Source organism: Ostrinia furnacalis, unplaced genomic scaffold (assembly GCF_004193835.3).
Source record: "Ostrinia furnacalis isolate ACB-3 unplaced genomic scaffold, ASM419383v2 OfSCF4153, whole genome shotgun sequence".
In the NCBI taxonomy this organism is placed as follows: domain Eukaryota; kingdom Metazoa; phylum Arthropoda; class Insecta; order Lepidoptera; family Crambidae; genus Ostrinia; species Ostrinia furnacalis.
Window position 1 is genome coordinate 392,847 of NW_021134392.1, and position 24,794 is coordinate 417,640.

A 24,794-nucleotide genomic window follows, 5' to 3' on the forward strand; every position below is an offset into this window, starting at 1 on the left:
CAACAGCGGGTGTGTTATAATTAGTTACCATTAATTAGCAATTCGTTAGTGTTCCAAAAATCAGGTAGGTTGTAGTGTCTGTCTAGGCTTGTGTTACAATATACCTAATTTCATTCAAAAAGAAAAGTCGAGGCTAAAGAATAGGCTTTGTAACTTCGTAGAACTTAGGTTTTGATCGGTGTCGGTAACTCGACAATACCTACCTGATGAAAATTCTCTTGAAAACCCCTAACAAGTGGAAATCTCTATGGACATTATGTTAAATAAAAACTACATTTTATTGTAACATGACGTGTTTAACTTAATTGCCATGTGAACTTGACCAGAGAAAATTCATAATTAAATGCTCAATAAAGCCGAAAATACTAATTAAAATTAAATATTGTTAAACGACCTGAAAATAGTAATTATGACATTAAACATTTTATTTCATTTTCGATGTAAAACTGGTAGTAGGTATGTCAAAATACAAACTCTAGAATCAATAAACAAAATATCAATTATAAGCAAGTGGTGGTTCAATATACTAGATGTACAGTCACGGAATGAAAAGGTTCGTCAGTTCAAATTGATTCCTTCAACGAATCGCGAGCACATATTACCTTTTGAAATTATGTTACAGAATAATCTCGAGTTAGAGAAAATAATCTTTAACTGTTCGTCAGTAAAGTTAAAAATTATTCAGATCAAAGTTGTTTGACGATTTAACTTGTCAAGAAGATTATTATGATCGATAAACTAAAACCTTCTTGTTGGTTCAACCTGCCATCATCTATTAAATAAAAAAAACTGCATTTTGTAGCATTGCACTGATGGGATAGAAAAATAAACAAGCAAAACCTTATTCGTTAGCAAACGTTATATTTATTTAAATGTTAGCAGCACTGTCAGTTTCTTGCACGGTTATGTTGGCAGGTTTGACTCTTACAGTAACTTACCTAGTGCCAGCGAAAACCGACATTTTAAGGTGACGAACCTTTTCATTCCGCGACTGTACCTATTAAAATGTATTCATCCACATTTCATATCGCATATAATTTTACCTAATCTCGTTTTTGATGTCAATTAATAATAATTATCTAACGTCTAGGCATAACAAAATGTTAGTGGTTGGCTTTCAGCATTCAATAATACCCCCGAAGATTTAACCTTAGCTAAATCAATTGATTACAGAGGATCTGTAATATTAGTTACTTAAAGACATTTTTTTCATAAGTACTAGATAATATTAATTATGAAAAAAACATGAGCACTTTAAATGGAATTAGAAATAAAAAGTTATTTCTATGTAAAGACAATTTACAAATTTTACGTTATTCAAAGAAACTCTTATTTTGCATTACATAAATTTTTCACTAAACATTTACATACAAACTTACTTTATTATATGTTAAATATTTCTAATCTGCTTGCAGTTGATTCCGACTTGCTAATTTAGGTACTACCAGGCCTGTTTATCTCCGCGAGTTTATATCGAAAACAAATCACGCACGATGGCCCACCTACAGGATACTATTCGAAAAGGCCTCACATACGAGCGAACATTGACTCATGCACGCGTATTCTTGTGTATGATGGAAGAAAATAAAGAAAATGGTGTACTAAATACTGTGCAGTATTTAACTGCCTAAATAATAATAAAAACACAGAATGTACTTTTATTAGTTGCCTCAAGACACTGAGAGGTAAATAAGTAGTTAATATTATTCATGATAATTCATGCTAAATCATGTATTTCCTCCGCCATTTTCCGCAGTTTGGCACCTCACGTCACATCATTTTACCAAAGTCAGCCCTATAGCTTCGGCGCAGTGCCGATCACTGACGTTTGTCAACAAATGGTGCTTGACTCTTGAGACAGGCTAAATTACACCATAATATATTGTTAATAACATTGAGCATACATTTTTTTAAATACCTTCGCGAAGTAAAACTTCTGTACGTAGTACATATTATTATTCTGTGCTTTTACTAGGTAGGTAGTACCACAGAATAATAATATGTACTACGTACAGAAGTTTTACTTCCTGACCTGGTAAAAGTAACATAATATTACAACTTTTTTTGCCCATATGGAATGTTGTGACGGACGTGTTTTACCTAGTTTTTCCAACTTGACAGTTTATGAATTACAATGTCGTATTTTCCTTATTAGGACTCACAAAGAACATATCTGACTGTAATCCTCGGCGGTTTCCCGAAGGAAATAACGAATTTGTGTAGCACACAATAGTGAAACGTAATCGATACTATGTTGTGTGCCATTCGGTATTATACCTCTGTTATAGTAACTAATCATACCAATATACAGAAAGCTTTGTTAAATATGTTGTAAGCTTTGGATTTATATCCAATATAATATTTTACTTGACAATATGTGAGGGTTATTGTTGAGTAATGANTAGTTATGTTTGTGTTTTAGTTAACTGTGTTTGTGTTTAAAAGTTAATAAATAATTCAGATTTTTACATTACTGGTAAATACATCTAGGTATTTTAAATAGGACAGCAAGTTGTGTGAGTCTAGTAATAGTTTTCAGTTAAAGTGACTAGAGACCCATTGAAATATTTTCTCTTAGCATGATATTTTATAGATACCTACATAAAAAAGACCAATCTACTTCTCATGTCAACACCAATTAGGGTATGTTATACTTATAAATATTATTTATTATTTATTTTTATTCCAATATTTTCAAAAATAACGTCAACATAAAAACAACTAATGACTACGAGAAGGCAAGCGAGAAAAAAAAGTGTAAACTCAAGCATTTCTATCACTCCGTTTGTTTAGCGAAGAAGTAATTATTTGTCGTCTAGAATATCTTGTTTACTTCAACAAATTGACTTACGACTACTAGCAAATAAAAGCAGGTGAACGAGGGTTTGTTTTAATCAGCCTTGTAGCTATTGAAACAGAAAGTGCTCGTAGGAAAACTACTTTCAGTGTAATAAAGTCAGAATAAGAAAATGCTATAAGTGAACAAAGAAGTCAACTAGGAGATAGCAACGAATATAGCTTCGGCCTCCCTTTGTCTAGGGAAGAATCGGCACATATCTACGCTGCGGCCATTAAGGTAAATGCGTTGGATAGGGAACGGCGAGTACAAGTCAAGGGCCCTAATGATTCAGTAAGTAGCTCGCTTCATAAAATAATACATAATTCAGTTGGTACTGTTTCGAGATGGTGCAGCCTGGTGTGAAATATTGTACAATACGCCTATTTACAAAATCTGGTGGGGAATTTATAAACCTTTTTTATTCAATTTTTCTACGGCTAAAAATAAAAAATACCTACTCAAAAGCAGGTGCGCCGCGCCGGTCGGGACTCGGCGTCTAAGTAGCAATATCGTCGTGACGCTGTCATTAGTTTTTAGGAGAATCGCATAGGTACCGTAAATAATACAAAAAAAATCTGAAATTAACTGTTTGTTTCATAAATGCGGGTCTAAGGCTGAGTTGCACCACCTTAATTAATCATAACCGGTGTTTTTGTATAGAGTTTGAATGACGTTTGACGTTTGTTATATTCGTAGTTAAAATAAGACGATGCGACCCAGCCTAAGAGTGACTGGTGACTTAGAAAAAAATCTACATATTTAGTAATAATCACCAGTTGCTGTGTAAAACATCATAAAGTTTCATTCAATAACTTTAATATACTTAATTACTGAATTTTACTTATATTCTTGTGACACGAGTATCAACTAATCGGCTTAAGTTTATACATCATAATATTCCTATAACATTTTTCGGATTGGTTAGGTAATATGGGTACATAATACCAATTTATTTACATACCTATTAAAATTTTGGCGTATGGGCCGTCTAATATTGTTACAGTATGAAAACAAACCGAGCAGCCGAAGTTAGTCAAAGATAATATTATTAGTACTGCCAGCAGTTGGTATTAGTTGGTAAAATGTGAATATTTATGAAATGTTTTAAGAGCACACTGTGTTGTTTTATTCACTTTTCATAATTAAAGAGCAAATCTCATTAAAACATAAAGGTTTTACTAAGGGCTCAATAATAAAATAGACAAAAACAAATAAAATTATCCCATAGTTAATTTTACGCCGACGTATTAGAAAAGCGCTGAAATAAGAAGTTATTAAGTACTTACAAACTTTTATATGTTTATATTCTGCCTTCATTGTGATAGTCACTTATTTAATATATTCACATTATTAAATTCAAAGAGTGACTAAATACACAAAGTAAAAGTTATAGTGTAGAGAGGCTAAACTAACTTCATTAATTTATTATAAGATCTACGATTTGGCCCGTCTAATAGCAGGGTATGTGTATAAAACTTGGTCACCCCTATTACCATAACTAAGTACAGTCAGCCGCAAACATGTCTAACCGTTCCGATTTTGAAGTGCTTTGATTAAGCTGCTATTTAATTAATATGGTATCCAATTAAATGCCTAGGCTGATCGTTGAATGAACAGGATCCTATAGAACTTATAACGAGTTGGCTGATTGAAAACTAGCCCTTTAGAAACTGGCTGGATAAAGCTGCCGCGTGATTCAAGTTTAGTTTAATTTTGGATGGCTAGCAGTTAAACAGCGACAATTATTTGATTTATTTTTGAGTCTGTGGGGCTTAAGTGATGTAGATAATTAAAATTAAATACCTACTTAATTCTTAATTTGAGTTAAAAATAATTATGAGCGAACCGCTCAGTCGCTCAGTAAAAGTATATTCACATTTGTAAATGGTGTGTGTGGTTCAGGCCGACGCGGCGACGTTTGTATGCAGGATAAATATACTGCCTATTACGCTGTTGCAGCCGATGCGCACTGCTTATCCGAATCGAAATAGGTATATCCGACGTCCGTCCAAAATAGAGGAATTTACACAAAACTTTTCATTGAGTAGTAGTCCAGTCATTATAGTAAGTTCACCTCGGAATTCGAGATACCCAGCTGTAAGTCTGTAAATACTTGTATATTGACACCCTAAAAGTTGTCTTAAAACCTACATATAGTAGGGTGTAAGCAACTATTAAATTTTAAGGTCAACGGTCACAAAAATCGGTTTTTGCGCTTTTTTTAGAAATATCTCATTTCTTATGGGTTTTTTGCTATTTGTATTTATTATCAATATTGTAAAATACAATATTCTCTACAAATTTTGTTTAAAATTTTTTTTTATACGGTGAACCGTTTTCGAGATAGAGGGGGGAGAGCGCGCGGTCACTGCATCACTTCAGGTCAACTTAAGCGGTTTAGATTTTTCATACAAAAGGATTTTCCCACTAATTCCCATTCCCGTGGGAATTTCGGGAATTACTTGTTGTAACTAAGCTTTAAGTTTACTAAGGTGCCAAATGCCAAATTTCAAGCGTCTAACTTAAGCGGTTTAGATTTTTCATACAAAAGGATTTTCCCGCTAATTCCTGTTCTCGTGGGAATTCCTAAGTATACTATAACCTGCCCAGGAGTATGAAGAATAATTGTACCAAGTTTCGTTAAAATCCGTCGAGCAGTTTTTGTTTCTATAAGGAACATACAGACGGACAGGCAGACAGACAAAAATTTTACTGATTGCATTTTTGGCATCAGTATCGATCACTAATCACCCCCTGATAGTTATTTTGAAAATATATTTCATGTACAGAATTGACCTCTCTACAGATTTATTATAAGTACTAGCGGCCGCCCTCTATCTCGAAAACGGTTCACCGTATAAAAAAATTTTTTGAACAAAATGGCAATGCCGGATTTTGTATGGAAAGTGGCGTCTTTTTTTTTCGCGCGGCCATCGACCAAACTTTGTTTTTTGATTACAAAATAGTGTAATAAACCAAACTTACTATGCATGTATACCTCTAAACTCAGTCTGAACTGAGTTACGAGCATTGGAAGTTTGATGATTTTCATACAAGATTTGCTTTTTGTGCGCGAGTTTTGTAAGAAATTGCAACAAAATATTGCGCTGTTTTTTTATTGCGCTGATTCTGCTCCATACTGATGTCTGGAGCCTTTAATGGATGGTATTGTTTGTTTACACATACAATCTCACTATTTTGTTGCAATTTCTTACAAAACTTTGCGCGCAAAAAGCAAATCTAGTATGAAAATCATCAAACTTCTAATGCTCGTAACTCAGTTTAGACTGAGTTTAGAGGTATACATGTCATAGCAAGTTTGGTTTATTACACTATTTTGTAATCAAAAAACAAAGTGTGGTCGATGGCCGCGCGAAAAAAAAAGACGCCAATTTCCGGCATTGTCTTTTGTAGAGAATTTTGTATTCTACAATATTGATATAAATACAAATAGCAAAAAACCCATAGGAAATGAGATATTTCCAAAAAAAGCGCAAAAAACCGATTTTTGTGACCTTTGACCTGAAAATTTAATAGTTGCTACCATATGTAGGTTTTGAGACCACTTTTAGGGTGTCAATATACAAGTATTTACAGACTTACAGCTGGGTATCTCGAATTCTGAGATTCTTACCTAATTTAAGCTTAAATGACTGGACTATAGGGATGCGCTCATACAAATTAATACCACTTCTAAATAATATTGACCAATATAATATCTTGAATTCGGATCATCACGTACCTAATCGCTCTTACATTCTACTGCTGGACACTTATTGAGTCAGCAGTTTGAGTGTGACTTAAACCCACTGGCTGCAAATTGGTGGAGGTATATGTTTACCTTACCGAGAATTAGGTAAATACTGAGTAGATACCATATTTCTTAAATTACTATTCATTTTTTTAAATAGTTTTAAAAAATCGAACTGCCTCGGGAATCGAACCCACGACCTTTCGCTTGCCGGGCGACTGCTCTTCCATCTGAGTTACTTATCGAACCGTCCAGTTCGTCCTGGACGGTTCGATTCCCACCTTAGGCAGTTCGATTTTTAACACGCTTTTTTCAAGTTATTTTAAAATTATTTAGATCGAGAGAGGACTCGAATTTAAATTACTATTGATTCTTAAATTCGTATAACGATGTAAGAAATACCAAACTAACGTCTTTCCATTCATACATATTATGTGATTACAAATTAGATGCAGATGCTTCTGGGATCATTTGAATATTAACCACATTGTACTCGTAAATATTAACATTTTCATGTGACTTTGAAAAGCTTTCCCGGACACTTACATAATTAATACAACGGCCATAACGTTGTCGCTGTAATTAATGCAATTAAATAATAATAATAATGAACCTAAATTGAATCAACATTTTACACAAATTATTTATAAATTAACATTCTTCCGAAAATAATTATCGTGTTTATGTAAAGTGGTTTGCAGCTGTAGCATTCATTGAACAGTAAAATACTTGAAATACGATTACTGAAATTAACTTTATTTCTCAGTAAAAATAACATAGCAATGGAATTTCTATCTAAATGTAAATTTACAGTGTCCGAGAAAGTAGTGTTAATTGGTGAACAACAGAAAAAGGCCTTCTAGAGCTTCCCTAATGACACGCAAGTGTTCTAAGAATTTTTGTTCTTCTTGAGTGTATTTTTGCAAAATTGCTATTTGTAAAATAGTACAACACAACAAGTACAGCTGGTAAAAATATTTTTAATCATGATAATATATTCTAATGCGAAATAAGGTAACTAGTGACCATGATTATAAATTTTTTTTAATGAGAATCACATATTTTTGTGTGTGCAATCTTTAGCAATCGAAATTAACCGTCCATTCAAACACGGTAAAATCAAAATAAGCAACAATATCTACAACTTATTACGGCAATATTTATTCTTTATCCGTACTAAGTAGGCCTGACAGTTGCACACAATTTGGGTACGAAATATTTTTAAAAGACTGAGATAAATGTTTTTGAAGTTTGCAAGAGCGACTGCCGGCACCCTGAAATATCTCTACCTTCATAAATTTAAAGTTAGCATGCAAATACTACACGGTAACAAACAAAGCCGAGCTCGGAGCGAAACAGACAAAAATAAATATAAAACATTTCCAAAATAATATAACAACTTTGCAACTAATCTAAAACTTTCGCAAGCCAACTCACCCATTAGCGTGTGTTCAAAAATCATCCATTACAGTCCCATCCAGCGAACTAGGGAAACAGTTTAAAAACTTTTCAAATGCACAAAACTCCGTCACGGCACTGTGTAAACTGCACAAATTGCATCCAATTTCGCGTAGAGCACAGCGCACTTTTCTTGCTAAAGCTTCAGTTTGTAAGTTCGGCAAAGTTTCCGCAAGTTGCGTGTCTCGCTCGCGCGTGGAGCGCAGGCCGGGCGTGCAGGCGGCGGCGCGAGGTCGGCGCGACTAACGCGCCCGAGCGAACAGCGCGCGATACAAGCTCGGGCGGGCCGCCCACGGACGAAGCTCGCGAAGCTCCCCCGATCATATCGCCGCAACCCTTTAGCCGTTTCCTTGATTAAATAACAGTAATTACTCGAATGATTTCCGATATGTCACGTAAATTAGCCCTGCGGTTATGCTTGATCTCACGTAAAAACATTCTTGCTTTACAAAGTGCTGAGTAATGGAGTGCGATTTATCTTAGCCATGAAAAGTTTGGAGCTTCCTCTGGGCTCCTAATACACTTTGTATATTTTCATTTCCGAAATAACATAATAGAAAAGTTTTGTTTTTCTTTCAAAATGATACGTTTTATTAACATTCGGTTGTGGTAGAATGTTGTAACCACTTAAAAGTATTAAACTTTTACGTTAACTTTGAATTTTTCCTGAAGAACCAGTACCCTCATGTTGCCTTTGTTTATATTTTTTTTACAATTTTGCCACGTGGCTTTTCTCTATAAGGGTTGATACAATTTGGACACGGAGTTTTTCCCTGATCTTTCCGTAAATAAACCTACATTATGTTCATAATTACATATCTAATTATTGTTCTATCTATAATATTAAGTAGCAGCACTTAAATACAATACTAACAAAATTTTCGTTCAATCACATTTACACCGCACACCATACGCCGAACTAACCTAATAAATACGACAAGAAAAAGGCAAATTGTGCCTATTAATTATTCACGAAATTTAGTTGTTGACGACAGCGGTACCTCGCTACATACCTCGACATAGAAGCACTCTGCAATCAGGGGGCGGACCAAGACCCTAGATTAATCAATTCCGTGTTTGAATTTGAACCACGAGCTTCATTAAAATTTAAGCAAGCCTTTTAACTTGTCCATACGGAATGATACGTCCGGAGTACGCACAATTGTTAACATAACTATTAGTCGGGTTCACGGAGCTTTCAGCCCGTTATCTGGTTTGACAGTTTGCTTTCGAGGGACGGAAACTTTATTGAGACCTTATTTGTATTCAGAGAGACGCATGCTCGAAAAGTATCCAACATAGAGCATTATTGTGAAGCCCACCTGTTAAAATGGCCACATAGGACGATAATCACGTACGTAGCGTGAAATCTGTCGTCAAATGAAAATAAAGTTTGCAGCAATTCGTTATTTTACTCATAGTTCTATAAAATATAGACTCTATTTGGATACTTTATAAAACTGATATTATACTTATGCTTATGCCTTAATTAATTTGATAAGCTAGTTAATATTTTGAATCCGATCTCTCCACAGTGACATTTTTCATCTCTACAAAGTTTTTAAATGTTACAAAATGTAAAAACGTCTTGATTCATGTCTGTAAAAATATATCTTATTAAAGTCATGGATTGAGAGGATAATGCGAAACAAAAAATACATCTTTGGGTTGTTTAACAAATAGGTCACGTTCTGCTTATAAAATCAAGTAACAAAGAACTCATAACCGCGACGATGAGGCAAAACATTATGGCCGCTGGATAAAAACATCGCCTTTAATTAAAAGTAAAAGCACGTTCCATTTATTGTAGAAGAATCTAAGTTATTACCATTTTTAATCACTTAATTAAAGTCATTTTACCATTTGCAAAATGTGGACAAAAGTATTTTCGAGAATTAAAAGTCTTGTGAGCTGTGAGGCTCTGACACGCTTGAGGCACCTTGAGACATAATGCTGCTATAATTGACGCAAAATGCTGTAGTTATACCGCATGTAGCACAGTTTCGCTGCTCTAGCGCTGCTCATGCAAGTGTCAGTCACACAACACAATTTGATTCCATGGAACGCGACGCAACCTGACACACTAAGACCCTTATGAACGAGCTTTTTTGTATGAAACGCCTGTAAATTGCTTAATTTCGATATTTGGACCAATAACGTTTGAACAGTTTTGGGCGTCATTTTATAATAAGGGTCTAATTTTCCTTTGGGATGGGAAAATCCCCATGGTTGCATCAAACTCCGAGATTTTATTCCGAGATCCCAGTGTAGCAAACTACGAGTTTATGAATATCAAAATTTCTCTAATAACCTGCTATATTCTTAACTAAAGGAAAGTTTGGTTTGACCTAAATATTATTACGCAAACTACAATATGGGGAGGGCTACTAAAGCTGAAGCTAAACTTAGGCATAAAATGTAGATCTGGCCCATTCTATAATTAATTCGAAGGGCAGAACTGAACTAGAGCATTGTTGGTGTTTATGACTGGACCGGGAGCACGCCCCGGTTTTGGGTAACTAAATAAACCTACAGTTAAATCAAGCTTGAATAAGCCGGACAAAACTAAAATAAATTAATAAACCCAATGTTGTCAATGTTTCAACATTTCGTTAACAACGGTAATAATTTACGATAGTAAAAATGAAATTATGAAAACCCACAGGTTCAAACTATCAAGAAATACATTCGCTAGTGATGATAGAATCCTCCAGTTAAAATATGACTCCACAGTTACTTATATGACGATTATACGCTTTATCGTAACTCAACGACCGGAAAATTGTTACTTGTTAAGCTATTTATAAAACAACAACATGCTCTAAACAACGTTGTTATTATTTATGCTATTGTCTCGAAGTATATTAGCTGTAACAAAACGTTTTTAGTACCCATAATTTAGCGGTAGGCATGCGCCATGCAAAGCCGATTACGCACTCATAAAAGCCTTATTTTGTAAGCTTTGGAATAAACTTGCCGGCATATATGCGTAGGTATTTGTGCACGTGCATATTCTAGCAGCATGATTCAATTCAATAACTGATAAACAATATCTTTTAAATGTACCTGAGTATATTATAAAATAGTGTTATTTTTCATGCAAATGATCCACTGAATGTAATAATAAGAACTTATGATTTAGTAGTATTTTGTGTTTTTTATTTTTATCATCCTATTATTTTTCGTTTGGATTTAAGCTTAATTGCACAACAATAGTCACACCAATTTATTCACTCTTGTTATTTCAGCGGAAAAAGGATTTTCATGCTCATAGTACAGCTCTGCTTTTATTGAAAGTTTTATTAAAACAGATTAAAAATACCAAAGATTGCTTCGCAAAACTCAGGCTTATTTATTTAATGCTATTTCCTGATCAAAATATAAGGATGTTTTATAATCATCCCCTGAATTTCTAGGGCTAATAACCTGGCAGTGGCAGAAGCGAGAGTTGTTAAACAACAACAATAATTGCTGCGCCTGAGAAGACAACTTGACTTTTTGCGGCTCCGGCAAACGCCTCGCCTGAAAGTTCTAGTTTATTAGACGCGAAGTTTCTTCGTTCGAACCAACTACATCCATGCAGCTAGCTCATAAACATGCATTATTATGAATTCATATTCCCATTACGTAGGAAACAGATGCCTTGGCCTAATTAGTGCTAGAAATTAGGTCTGATGTTCTGCCAAAAGAAATTCTCTCGGCACAGCTCGCGATAGGAAGTTCCTTCTAACCGCATTATGAAAGCTAGCATAGCATTAGTTCTATGTTTATCATATAAGTGTAAAATAGTCATGAATTTCCCATTTAAGTTTTTTATTATTCGTTATTGTATAAACTTTACCGATATTTTCTTTGGCTCTTTGTTTTTATTCGCCCTAAGATAATAAAAATATTGGAGAAAGGTCGTATCGACATACGTATTCAAACCAATGAGGCATTCCATGCATGAACACAGCTTTAACAAAAAGCAGTGCTACGTATTATTATTATGTCCATTAATCAATTCCATTTAATTGCATTGAGCGATATAATTATAGCAAGCAAAATCGATCGTGAAATAAAATGTATGAACTCATTTCCGAGCGCGTCCCCTCTCGTCCGGCCGAACTCAGTTTTTATCATCACAAAGGCAATTTCCATCAAAATGCACGAATTTGGGACTTGGAGCGTGAAGCTGTGCACCGCTGTAAACACGTTATTCAAAGCTACGTAAAACATTACGGCACGCGGAATCACTATGACGCCTGAATCCTTTCTGAAGTCTTAACAATATCGGATTCACGGAATTATTTGTGTTTAGGCGTTTATTCGGTATTGTTTGAAGTCTCTTTTATTTAGGTTACTTATTGATGTTATGTAAACCTTCAAAAACGGTTTTGTAACATGAGATGGCGGGATTTTTCCGTTAGGCATATACTTATCAAAATAATTTATTTGCTTAATTTGGTACCTAGTCGCTGAAAATTTACGGTTGCTTTTATATGATCGCTTAGAATTAAAATCTGTAAGTAATTAAGTGTTCCGGGAATTGCCTAAGCTGAGGCAACACACGAAAAATATTTATAGATTTTGTGACTGATGGAAGACTAAAAGAGAGTAAGTACTTATATGCTTTGAAGCCCAATATTCCTCTCAACCCCTGTATTTATTACCATTTTGACCGGCTTTTTAAAATCTAATTATACATTCTCTGTTACAGCCGCCCTCTACAGCTCTCAGCTCCGAACCTGCTACATCTCAAGGGAAATGCAAAGAAGATTCGGTTAGTATATTTGGGCAAATTAAATGCAAATATGACGTGCTCGTATATCCTCAACGGCATTATTATAATATAGTGTGTTTTTGTAACATGTATGTTACTACCTTGTATACAAATTTTAAACAAGATGCGGGCTTGAAGACGTAGCGTGGGCGGGCCTCCAGCTAGATGGACCGACGATCTGGTAAAGGTCGCGGGTAGAACCTGGATGCGGGCAGCGCAGGACCGTTCTTTATGGAAAGCCTTGGGGGAGGCCTTTGCCCCAGCAGTGGACGTCATTTGGCTGAAACTGTTTATGTACTCGTAATGTCAATACAAAGTAAGTTTTCTTAAAGTGGATGTAAAGCTACATAATTTAATTAGTCATCCTAGTCAGGAATCAAAACTGAAATAAAAAAAACAGCAGCTGTTTATAACACACACTATCACATAAAACACACATACTGTTTACCTTAACTGTACACCTATCAATTGCCTCTACACAACGTAGGTACCTACTGACTTTAGTGGAAGGTAGTCGAGACCTTTTCCCGAAGAAAACCGCTAGATTACGTTCACATTTTCGCCGCAATTGAAAAGAATTAGCTTACCTCGGCGGATCATTCTGTACATTTCCGCTACAAACAACCGGCTATGCTGTTCTTTTTCAATGTTCTTGATTTTTAGAGGTCCTTTAATAGATATCACGTTTATGATGTCCAAAATGTATTTCTCTACTTTATAAACAGTAGCTAGCTAATGTATAAAATCAAAAAGATAAGGTAAAAGTTATGGTATTCACGAGTAAATATTTTTTCTGCGAAAGATACTCGTACTAAAGATTTCACAGTTTTAGAATAACCTCGGTGAAAAGAATTTGAGATAATATTTTCAATAGGGATGGAAATAAGTAAGAGTATCATAATATGTTTCTACATATTTAGTAATTCAGGTAAGAAATGAACCTACCTCGAGAATATTTTATAAGAATAGTATTTTCTGTATAATATACTGTTTTCCTCAGAAACTTAAATTCTCACGTGCGTATCCCGAGAAAAGCTTCAAGTATTATAATTTAAATATTCTCTTGGATCTGCCTACCAAAGCTCGAACATTTATTTGCGAACAATGACGTGTTCATACGGTCCTCAATCGCGGATGGAGAGCAAATCTTCGCACAAAACACATGTATCAGATTAAGTTAACTTAATTCAGACGTATTAGGCTCGGCGCTGGCAAGTTCCCAACCGTTCATCACGGCGAATGGCGTTCGCAGCGAAGATGTCGAGGGAATACCTAGAGCTAAACAATATTGTTTGAAAAGTTTTCTAAATACTAGGCATTTTCGGCAGACACTCAAGCTTAGCACTAGCCACAAAATTAATTAGTGACATTAAATTTCCCTTGCGATTGCCTCCAAAAATACAGGATTAATTTTTCAAATATTATTAGTTTAGATGGCATTGGGGAATGCACTTTGTAGTCTAGACATGAATTAAAATATTATTGTACTTTTTGAAATTAGCTTCAATTTTCCGTGGGAAATGTAATACATAGTTGTCTTTGACTGTAATATAATTTCAACTATGAATATTATTTTGTTTGATCAACTTGATAAACAGTTAACACACAACGAATCGTTTATATGAGCCTATCCAAATTATGAGCTACATTAGTAGGGGAGGGTTTAACTAAATGACCCAAACAATCTGTCTTCGTGATACGACGTTGCGTGTGAACATGACGCCCCGCGATAACATTACAAACAACGTGGGGCGACTCCGCAAACCACTATAATATTTCTTCTATTTCGTCTCTCTCGTTGGTGTCAATGTTCCAGGGTGTATGAGGGAGGCAAATAGAGTCGTATTGGTTAGTAATTTGAGTAGAATCGAGCCTCAGCTAAGGCAGGGCAAGTGATCCAGATACAAAAACAAAATAATGCCGCGCAGCCGTCAGGCGCGTGCGCGGGCGCCGGCCGCCAGGTGAGCCGCGGAACATCTGCCGCGCGAGGGTGGCCAGGGTCACAACAACCCCTTGTCGGACAGACGGACGATAAGCTCATTAATAGCTTTCAAATCACTATGTTACCATTCGGCAACTGATTTAGGAATCAGTTAATTACATGCAGCTACTGTCTATGATCATCTCGTAAGGCATTATTTAGTGTTTAATTTATTAATTATTTTTACAAACAATTTCTAAATAAATTAATGTTAATTTTACAAAAAAAAATTGCGACGGTTGAAAAAACCTTTTTTTTCATATGCTATATTGTAGAGTTTCTGTCTGTTTCAAGCAAACAGTACCTACCTAATTCCTTTTTGGAACTAAGTATGATACCTACTGCCTATAGTTTGGTAACCCTACGCGCGGTCATACGCTGTATGAAATCAACTCTACCTACAGTATGTTTACTAAAAAATATATCTTTCCTCCTCGTGTCGTTTGTCTCTCCTTCCACTGAAGTAAATCATTAACATCATCAGTATTTTGTAATTCCAAAAGAATCTTGAACCACATTAATTTCTTAACTTTTTCAAGGGTACAGTAATAATTTATTGTAATTTTCCGAATTATAAGTCAAGTAAATATAAAATGAATTTAAAATACTCAAAGAAAACTATTAGTAAATATCAGACAGCACCATTTGTATAAGCCTACCCCAGCTTATTGATAAGGGAACAACTGTATAAATATGGGTCGATAAGAGTATGCGAATGCCTGTCAGTGGTCAATTGATTGAAACCCCGCGTTGACCTGATCATCGATTAGGCAGACGCTGCTATAACTTTTATATGTACGAGTATTTGCCGTTTTATAAAACAACGCCAATTTACACATACCTATGCCTTATAAAACAAACTAAACTTTATATTACCTACAGATAAGTAGGTATGTTAGAGATTCAAGAAACATTAGCGTAGAATAAAACAACAAAAAAGTTTTACTTCAAAAACAAAACCTTTTGTAACTAGTTTTTCTTAACGTCACATAAATTCGTTTTTCTTTGTAGATTTTATTTTTACTACATATTTTGCCATACCCACCGAGTATTAGCAGATTATTGTATCACAAATCAAAGGAGCGGCATGCCCTAACGAGGAGAGCTTTGTGTAATAGGAACAACAACGTCTCCCTAACTCCTTTACTTTTTCGAGGCAGCGACAAAAATTCAATTTACATCGCCTTGCTTGCCTCACAGTTACTTAATTCTTTCTCTCGGTGAAAATAAATCTCCCGTAATTGATTCCGCTTTAGTTCAATTTGTCTTCGTTAAAACTCAATTTCCGTAGTCTATTTGTGAATAATAAATTGCGTACTTCAGCAATGTGCCAGACTGGTTGTTTTGTGTATGCTCCGCACCGAAAACAATTTCGCTGCGCTCGAAACAAGTCAATCTAAATTACCGTGAAACAACCTTGACACAGCACTCTTCACTTCGGATACATTCGTTTCCAATGAATCAAACGGGGAATTGTCTGTTTATTAATGTACGTGCAGTCCCAGGGCGGGCCCCGTCTACGCCCGTACATCCGACCTGTGTCTGTGCTCGGTTTCACTCAATGCTTTTAGCAAGTCGCTATGTATTGTTTCTGTTGATGCCGATGTGTATGACAGGGCCAGATTGCGTCGAACTCTACCGGATGAAATCATTACTCAAATTGAACAAATATCAGATGTTTAAGTACGCGAGAATAAATAACAATAGAATAAAGTATTGATAAAAAATACAAAATTGACCTACTTAAAATGTATTTGTTACTTAAACTAACACCAACTTGATTTTTCAGTTTTCTAGATCTTAATCCAATTACTTTAGTTTAGAATGTCCAGTGGGAGATCCATACCTTACATTTATTTAAATTAATCTCATTTCTTACAGCATTCTATATTCTCAAGATGACTGCTTCCGATTCTTTCGTTACGGAAGATTAACCTAGTTTGTAGAGTTAAATCGGAACAAAGTGAATTTACTTCGCTGCTCACTAACCAAGCTTTAGTTCATGTGATCGCTGGTCCGGTACAGACTCCAACCCTTAAACCCTTAATTTTCACTGAGTTCCACTTATAAGTTCATTAAAATGGTCTTATTTTTTATAGAAAATATTTTCAATTCGCACGAAAAAGAATATTAAAGCTTTGTTAAAGTTGAAGAAAAGACTTTAATGACCTGCCCCTTAACGTTAGAATATTGTAGGCAGACACTCAGAAAATACAGTTTTTAAAACTATGATGAACGCGTTTGTTCGCCGCTGCAAACTCAGTGCAGCTGCGGTGAGAGTTCGCGCTGCATAATAATGCCAGGTCAAACTGAACTACACGAATTTGGAGAAAAAGATTATGTTCAACATTATTTGCAGACATATTACGCACTTCCAGTTATCTGGAATTGGACAGTAAAAAGATAAGGCGAGCAGCGATGGAGTCGTCAATGTAACGATTCCCACATATTGGGTCCCCTTCGGCACGTCTCGAGCGACCCGGGCTTATCGGCGGGACATCGCGGCCGTAGGGTAAACATCTAATCTACCGCACAAACAAGCTGTCTCAATTGCCTTAAGGTTATCCAATACTAAATTAAATTGGTTACCACGTTACGATAAACCCTCTTCTGCGCTAACCGTATCCGGGGACGAAATTTACACGCACTTGTATGGACAGTGGCCTGATAAAAGGCCCTTGTTGTGGTGCCGTCTAACTGCTAAAGTTTTATCAGACCGACTGAGAGGAGTGCCGTCGTTCACAGCTGGAGATAATCAAACCTGTGCAGCTGTACATCGCCGCCTGTGAGTTACGATTTTTATTAATCTCTGTACTGTCGGTGGTACTTTTATACATATACCTTTATGTAAAATATAAGGTATGTGAATTATTATACACACGTTTTTATTTCCAATCAGTGTTACTTAATATATTTTCAAAGAGTAGGTACACACCTACTTACCTGTAAAGCAAAAATCATGTAGGTACTTTTAGGGATAAAAATATATTTCATTACGGATACGCATTACGCATGTAAAAAATAAACGAGCACTTAAAGTTAAGGACCTCTAAGATAAGCATAAGGTAAAAATAATACATAAATAAAATAAATATCTTCGTGCCGAACTTAGGGGTGGGCAATCTCCAGTAGCGATCCCGGCCCTTTTTCACTATTTTTAATCCCGGGATTATTTTATGCGACAGGAGGCAAATGAGCAGATGGATCACCTGATGGAATTTCAGGAATATAAATTATTGACACCTAAATACTCGTACATTCATGGCAGGCCTACAGACTTACCTGACTATTTGTAAAATATTTGTTAGAATCAATAATCTGACGATTGCGATATTGTTATGTACACGCTATCAATTTATTGTTCTGAAGATGATGGGTCGTTTAAGGGACAGAAGCGCTTCGACATACATACTGATACTGGGTGCTGCGGAACTGTATCGCTGTTTCCGTATTTTCAGGGTTATCTATCACTGTCGCACATGCAAGCATATTTCTAGGGCTGACTGAGATGATGCATATAAAATAAAATCAAAAAGTTGTTACTGAGAAACTCTACTACCACTATGTCTTTAGTTCCTTGAATTTTATCATTTAAAANTTTTAAAACAAAAAGGTGTCATTAATACAGTGTACAGTTTTTGTTTTTACCGCAAGTGGAAATTCTTTAGGTATTATATGCCAACGACTTCTCTATTTTTGCAATAGCTTCAGGGAACAGTGTGCGTTAAAATGAGCGCTACGCCGCGCCTGCGGGACAGGTCGCGATTGCTCTTGCGCTACCCGCTCATCTTTTATAAATATTGCAAGCTGTTTGAAGCAAATTTCATTTATTTTCTATCTTATATCGAAAGCCCAGTGATAGCATCGATTTCGAAAAACTTTTGCTGATCTATGTTGAAGCTGTCCGTTTTTTAAATTTAATACAGACTGTAAGGAACTACCGCTGCAGTAGCTGCTACCTGCATAGAGCGTATTAAGTCGGTATATATTTAAATGGTTACGTGTGGCTTTAAATTAAAATAGACTTTCCAGGTCCATAATGCATGAGCGAGTAAGCAGACAATTTTCTCGTTTTACAAAAGTCAGAGCACGCGCGGCTAAGGGTCGACATAAGGTCAACAATCCTAATTAATCTTAGGAAAGCGAATTGATGAAGTTTGTTACACTGCATGGGGAGTGAAAGTTTATAAATTAGTGTTAACAAGGACGCGTTTTAATAAGCAACGTGTTTGCTCGTCGCGAATGGCAATCAGTTTCATATTGCGTCACGCGTGGACTTAACGTGTCTTCTTTGAAAAGTCAGACCGCGTCTCGGTTTTAATGAGTTTTCGTCTAATGCCTTCCTTGCCGAGCAAATTTATGTCATGAATAATAATAGATGCTAACAGAGCACCGTTTAAATCCCGTGCAGACACGTCCGACGCTAATCCTTCAAAGAAATATCTTAATAAACACTGTTAACGAGTTGACGACAAGCGAACGCGGCGAAGATTTCAGCCAGCGCGGCGTTAATATTAGAGATTACAGATCATATTATAATCATACCTATTTGCGTAATCGGTTGTTTACCATATGCGTCAAATACGTGAACATAATAATCTATTCGTTGAAAATAAATTCTTGCTTACTAAGAGATACTCTCTCTCTAGCTCTGCAATCACTTTCACGTCCATGTGACGGAACTTCTTAATAAACGTTATGGAAATATAAGCTTGTCATAAGTACCTACAAGTTCCACGAAATCACGTTAATTTAGTTAGTCAAAAATGCAAGCATAGCAAAGAGCAGACCTTAATGACACGCCGCGCTCTACTGATCGATCGTGATTTACGAGTATTACACATCTACAAATTTTAATAAAAAATACAGTTTCGTTGCCTTATTCTCTTTTTCCAAAAGTCCTTCAACATTTGAAATACTTGACTCTCACTTTTCAATGAACCTCTAGTATAGTAGCAGAAGCTGCGCGTTAAGTATTCATATGAATTTCTAAATTTGAGCAGTAGGAATAGTGGTTAAGGTACATAGGACCTAAAAGTCCTTTGTTCTTGAATTCACACCAGCCACGTTAAGCAAATAGTGCAGTCGAGGCTTGGGATTCTGCTCTATGGAAGCCGCTTAATATTTAATTTTATAGTAGGTACTGTCCTAACATTCATGTTTTAAATTAAAATCGAGCGAAAGAATTCACTCAAGGACTGGTTATTTTTTCTATTAATAAAATATTTAACCAGACTGATCTGACAACGCACTATATTGAGTCACATAAGTAAACAAATGTTACCTAGGAAGGTACATAATTTTCAAATTGCAATGCATGCAATGGCATTTTATTTAAAATACCACCAATACCACAAACCTCAATTAGTCCAGTAGAATTAGCTTTTAAATCGGAAATAATTCCTACAAAAGATTTTATTATTTTAATGGCTTCATTGGTTGCCCATTAAGATTCTCCTAAGTTTTCGACTTCGACGGAGTTGTGCNTAATTCAGTAATGAAACCATCGCATGTACAATTGTACATATTTTGTACTGTAACACTCGGAAAAACATATACGATCAGACTGCGACTTTTCGCGCATATGTCGGATTCCCCTTTCAGCGTTTAGTAGGTAACCAGCCTTTCTCACCTCTTCAGGGATGGCATTTCAAAAAAGTCCCTTCAGTGCCCCTTTAGGGAACTCTAGATATTATTCACTACATACTTCTGGCTCCACCGGCTTAGGCTGTGTGTTGCCTGTCAGCCTGTAACTATGGATGATTAGACTGAAAAGTAAGTTTATGAACACGTCACTTAGCGACCTTATAAAGATCGATGCTAAGGAGCTTGGAAGGTTCGTTGAGGGATATAATCCGGAATGTCACGTGATCAGGCCACCCTTCAAAAGATGAGAATATAAAAATAAATTGTAGGTAGGTACTAAGTAATAAATAATTATTGTGATTTTTGTCCTCTTTAAGAAGTCAAGTCTAACACTTGCCGTCGATATTTTTTTATGCTTTCATAAATCTTATTTAGTCCAACACAACCTTTCTTCTTAGTAAAAACATTATTTGTCGTTGTAGGTAACTCATTTTTTAAATAAATTAAATATTATGTGATTGTACAACTATAAAAATGCTGGTCTCCCCACTCCATTGCAATGTTCAATCGGATTTTACGTACGCGTTCCGATGGCTCGTGAGTTCGTCAAAGGTGGTCAAAGGATTTCATTTCGTGCCGTATTGTATTATTTCCACGTGGACTCGCGCCCAACAGTCTCACTCACCGTGATACCAATATGTTTGTTTAAGCCTCTGTGGCTTAATGGTAGACAATTGGGCTTATGGCTCGTCTTCAATTGATTAACTTTTGTGGGGATTTTTCATTGACGTCAGCTTGATAAGAGTGAATGATTTTCAACAAACGCAAGTACCTGTAAACTATTACCCTGGTGTTGTAATATTAATAGTAAAATTAAAATAAAATGTGCCTACGAATATTCTTATATTCCGCCGGTCGGCATTTACTATTCTACCAATACTTCCTGGAATCGTATTTCATTTTAAAGGTGCCATAAAGGGTCAATTTTTCGTCATATTTCATTCGGTCATGTGGAACTGAAGGAAAATCGATTAACAATATTAAAGTATGGACGGGAAATATTTTCAGTGGCTGAAATTCTTGCCTACCTAAATTCATGCATTGTAACGATCATGTCCATAAAAGTTTGAATAATAATGAAGTAAAATAAAATTCATTAACTATTTTCCGTTAGTTGGCTTTTAAAGAGCACTTCTTAATTACTTTATGCTGCACATATTATTATTAAGAAACGATATCCCAAAAGTCGTGAGAGATTACTCTCACTCTCTCAACCCCATGGTTTAATAAGGTTCGTTCGTTTCAGCCAAATGACGTCCACTGCTGGACAAAGGCCTCCCCCAAGGTTTTCCACAATGAACGGTCCTGCGCTGCCCGCATCCATTTAATAAGTATTTGAGTTTTTATGTGAGCATGACATTCATTTTGGCATCTTACATTTGCCTATTAAGGGGTTTGATGATATAATAATACTTAGAACAAACTGACTACTCTGCTCGTTTGCCTTCTGTCACATAAAAAAATAAAAACTTGAATTAGCCCGTACCATGAGATTGGAATCTTACTCGTATTAACCTGCTAACTCTTATAATCTTCCAGTTGAACATAGAAGAAGCCAGTTATTGTACTTACACATTTTCTGTTATTGATTCGGGAGATGGGTATTCGTACATACTTATTAAACATTTCGCAATAAACCAGTTAATAAAATAACTTGAAATAATACAATTAAGTAAGTAATGCTCCAAATAAATTGAGGGGCGTGGGTTTAAAAAAATTTGAATAATATAACTATTTAGCATAATAGCGTGGGAGTCAGTGGCTGAATAATCAATCAGTTTTGAATTCATGGTATCGAAACTATCGGAGCGGACGGGCGGGCGGGCGGCGGCCGCCCTCGGTCCCAAGTTTTCCCAGGGAGTGTTTTAGCGACATAAATTGCCAGCGCCTATTTACATTACGCTCTCGTAAATTAACATATCCGCGGGTATTCCCAAGCCAACAACCTGAATATCCCCGCAAAATTCACACAATTTACAGAAAAAACAGGAGGTACCTACACTCACGCAAACGAAATTGTTGAACCTTTTTTAATAAAGGAGGGTTTTTCACTTATTTTGCTTCTTTTCTGACGTATTTTCTGTTTCGCTGCTGCGGTGCATGTGTTTTAATTACGAATGTATTTAGGGGAATTTCTACCCGACCTCTCAGCCAGTTTACTTATGTGTATTTTTTTAAACATGTGTAAATACCTAGATGAAATTAACCTCTTTTAAACTTTTGATTTGGGTGAATCTTCTAAACTGTGTACATAATTATTTCTCAAACTAAATTTACAAAAACGTTTCCATTTGTTTAAGCCTCCGTTCGAACTTTATTAGCCACTACAGAAGAGTTAGACGGCCTGGGTCACTTCTCAGAAGGGACTTCGACACTATCACTTAGTTCCCAATTTAGTTAAGTGTATTATTTGAAAGAAAGAAAGAAAGAAAGAAAAAATATTTATTTCAGGCTTAAATCGATCAATCTGGAAAATAAAGAAACATTGGTAAAGAACAATAGACTCATTCTTAATTAGGCCTGTAACTAAACTCACTCAACTAACTATAACGTAATTCGTTTAAAAAAACCTGCTTTAATTGAATATGTAATCAGTTAACTGAACTAAATCTCCGAGAAATGTAACTCAATTTCTAAAATACACAATGGCAGTAACAAAAAAATGGCGGATCATAGTGGCAACACGTTGTTTTTGTTAAAACATTCTCATATTTTTTGCAGGACCAATTCCCACAAAGTGCGGTGCACGTGAAAATAGACGAGACGAAATTGATAAAGCGTTCGCGGATGTTTTCAGGCGGCGACGCACCGGCCGCGCTTTAAACTTCCAGCCGATTAAAACAGATATCATAATATTTAATACATTTACCAATGTGATCTCAGGATTCATCGACACTTTGACTGCGAAAGGATCCAAAAGGTCAAGTTTATGGTAATATCAGAATAACAGGCGTTGTATTTTTTTTTACTTTTACGTCTGGCACAGTTTATTAATGTTTTTAAAGTTCTACTGTTCTAACCATGTTTATGTACCTATGTGTGTGGAGCCTTTATCCCCTGACCACTCTTGTTCTAGTTCAAATACTTTTTCTCAAAATAACCGAACGTTTTCCGCGGTGTACACAAACATTCAACAAAGTGCAACCACACGCGTCGACCTCGGGGCGAAGTTTTCGATTTTGTATGCCAAATAGCATTTACTCAGATTAGGCACAACAATATGGACTTATGAATACAGAATACTTAACCAGCACGCAGTACTAGTGTAGTCGGCTCACAGATTTTTTTATAGAGCGAGAAAAAAGTGTGAAACTTTTAACTACATTTCACGTAAGCTTGTTATCACAGCTAGTTGTGTCTTCTATTCGGTAAATAACTGAAACTTTTTGAAATATAATTTTAGGCAAGTTTAGATTTTCCTTCGATATTTGAGGCAAAAAAGCTTTTATCATATTGTGAATTCATCCTTTTACTTTGCTTAGTACCTACCTAACAATAAATAATCGGTTCATAAATAACAGTAGATATTTACGAAAAACAAACGAAGACACAATATGAGATAATATTAGCAATCTAAATGGAACAAAAAGTTAAAATTCAACTACTACGGCTTACAATGCGGCACGTTAGACTATAAATCATTTTAGTGGCCAAATACCGTATTGCGGTGCAGTAGATGCTCCGTAGCAATATGTCACGCGCCGAGCGCTGAATGACGGGGCATCGCTCATATAAGGCACTTATTAACGGGGTACGTTCTTGTTTTCATGAGCCTGCACGCGTCGAGTGCACACTGGCGAGTTTACACCACTCTACGTAGCAATACTTATCTAATCCCAATTATACGATATCTTTTATTTTTATTCAAAATCTATCATCCATATTGTATTTTATAAAATGTAGTCCACGTCATGCTTCAGCATGTAGGACTAGTTATTGTTAGATTAGATGGCATATTTTATTTTAAATAATGGTAAAGAATTACGAGTGGTTTACGAAAAAATGTTATTAGTGCTCTTATTAGTTATTTACTGTTATGTCTGATTTACGACAAGACGATAGTTGCAGAATACCTGGTATGAAACTACAAGATTAATCAGTAGCTCATCTCAGAAAATAGTTCTTCTAAGAACTGAAGGAAGCTTGACGCTCACACTTCACCCGAAGTTTCTTACCTGTATTTATTGCAGCAATATTGCGCATTCAGCCGATACAGTGTCAGCGCGGTAAATATTATGTGGAGTGTGTTCAGTAGCCCGCCAGTATAATAATTTGAAGAGTGCAAACGCAGCCGTGAGCCGCAATATCGCGGCGGCAACGTTGCGTGCTTGCAACACCACAGATTACCGTATCAATC

At 35.8% G+C, this 24,794-nt stretch overlaps 1 protein-coding gene across 1 annotated transcript in view; it reads right to left on the bottom strand.

Annotated features, from left to right (window-relative positions):
* beat-IIIc (beaten path IIIc) overlaps positions 1-8,274 on the bottom strand; it is a 96,688-nt gene extending 88,414 nt beyond the window's left edge. Inside the window, exon 1 of the mRNA XM_028313139.1 lies at positions 8,028-8,274. The gene's annotated coding sequence lies outside the window, so the exon portion shown is untranslated. The remainder of the gene's footprint in view (positions 1-8,027) is intronic.
* Between the last annotated feature and the right edge of the window lie 16,520 nt (positions 8,275-24,794).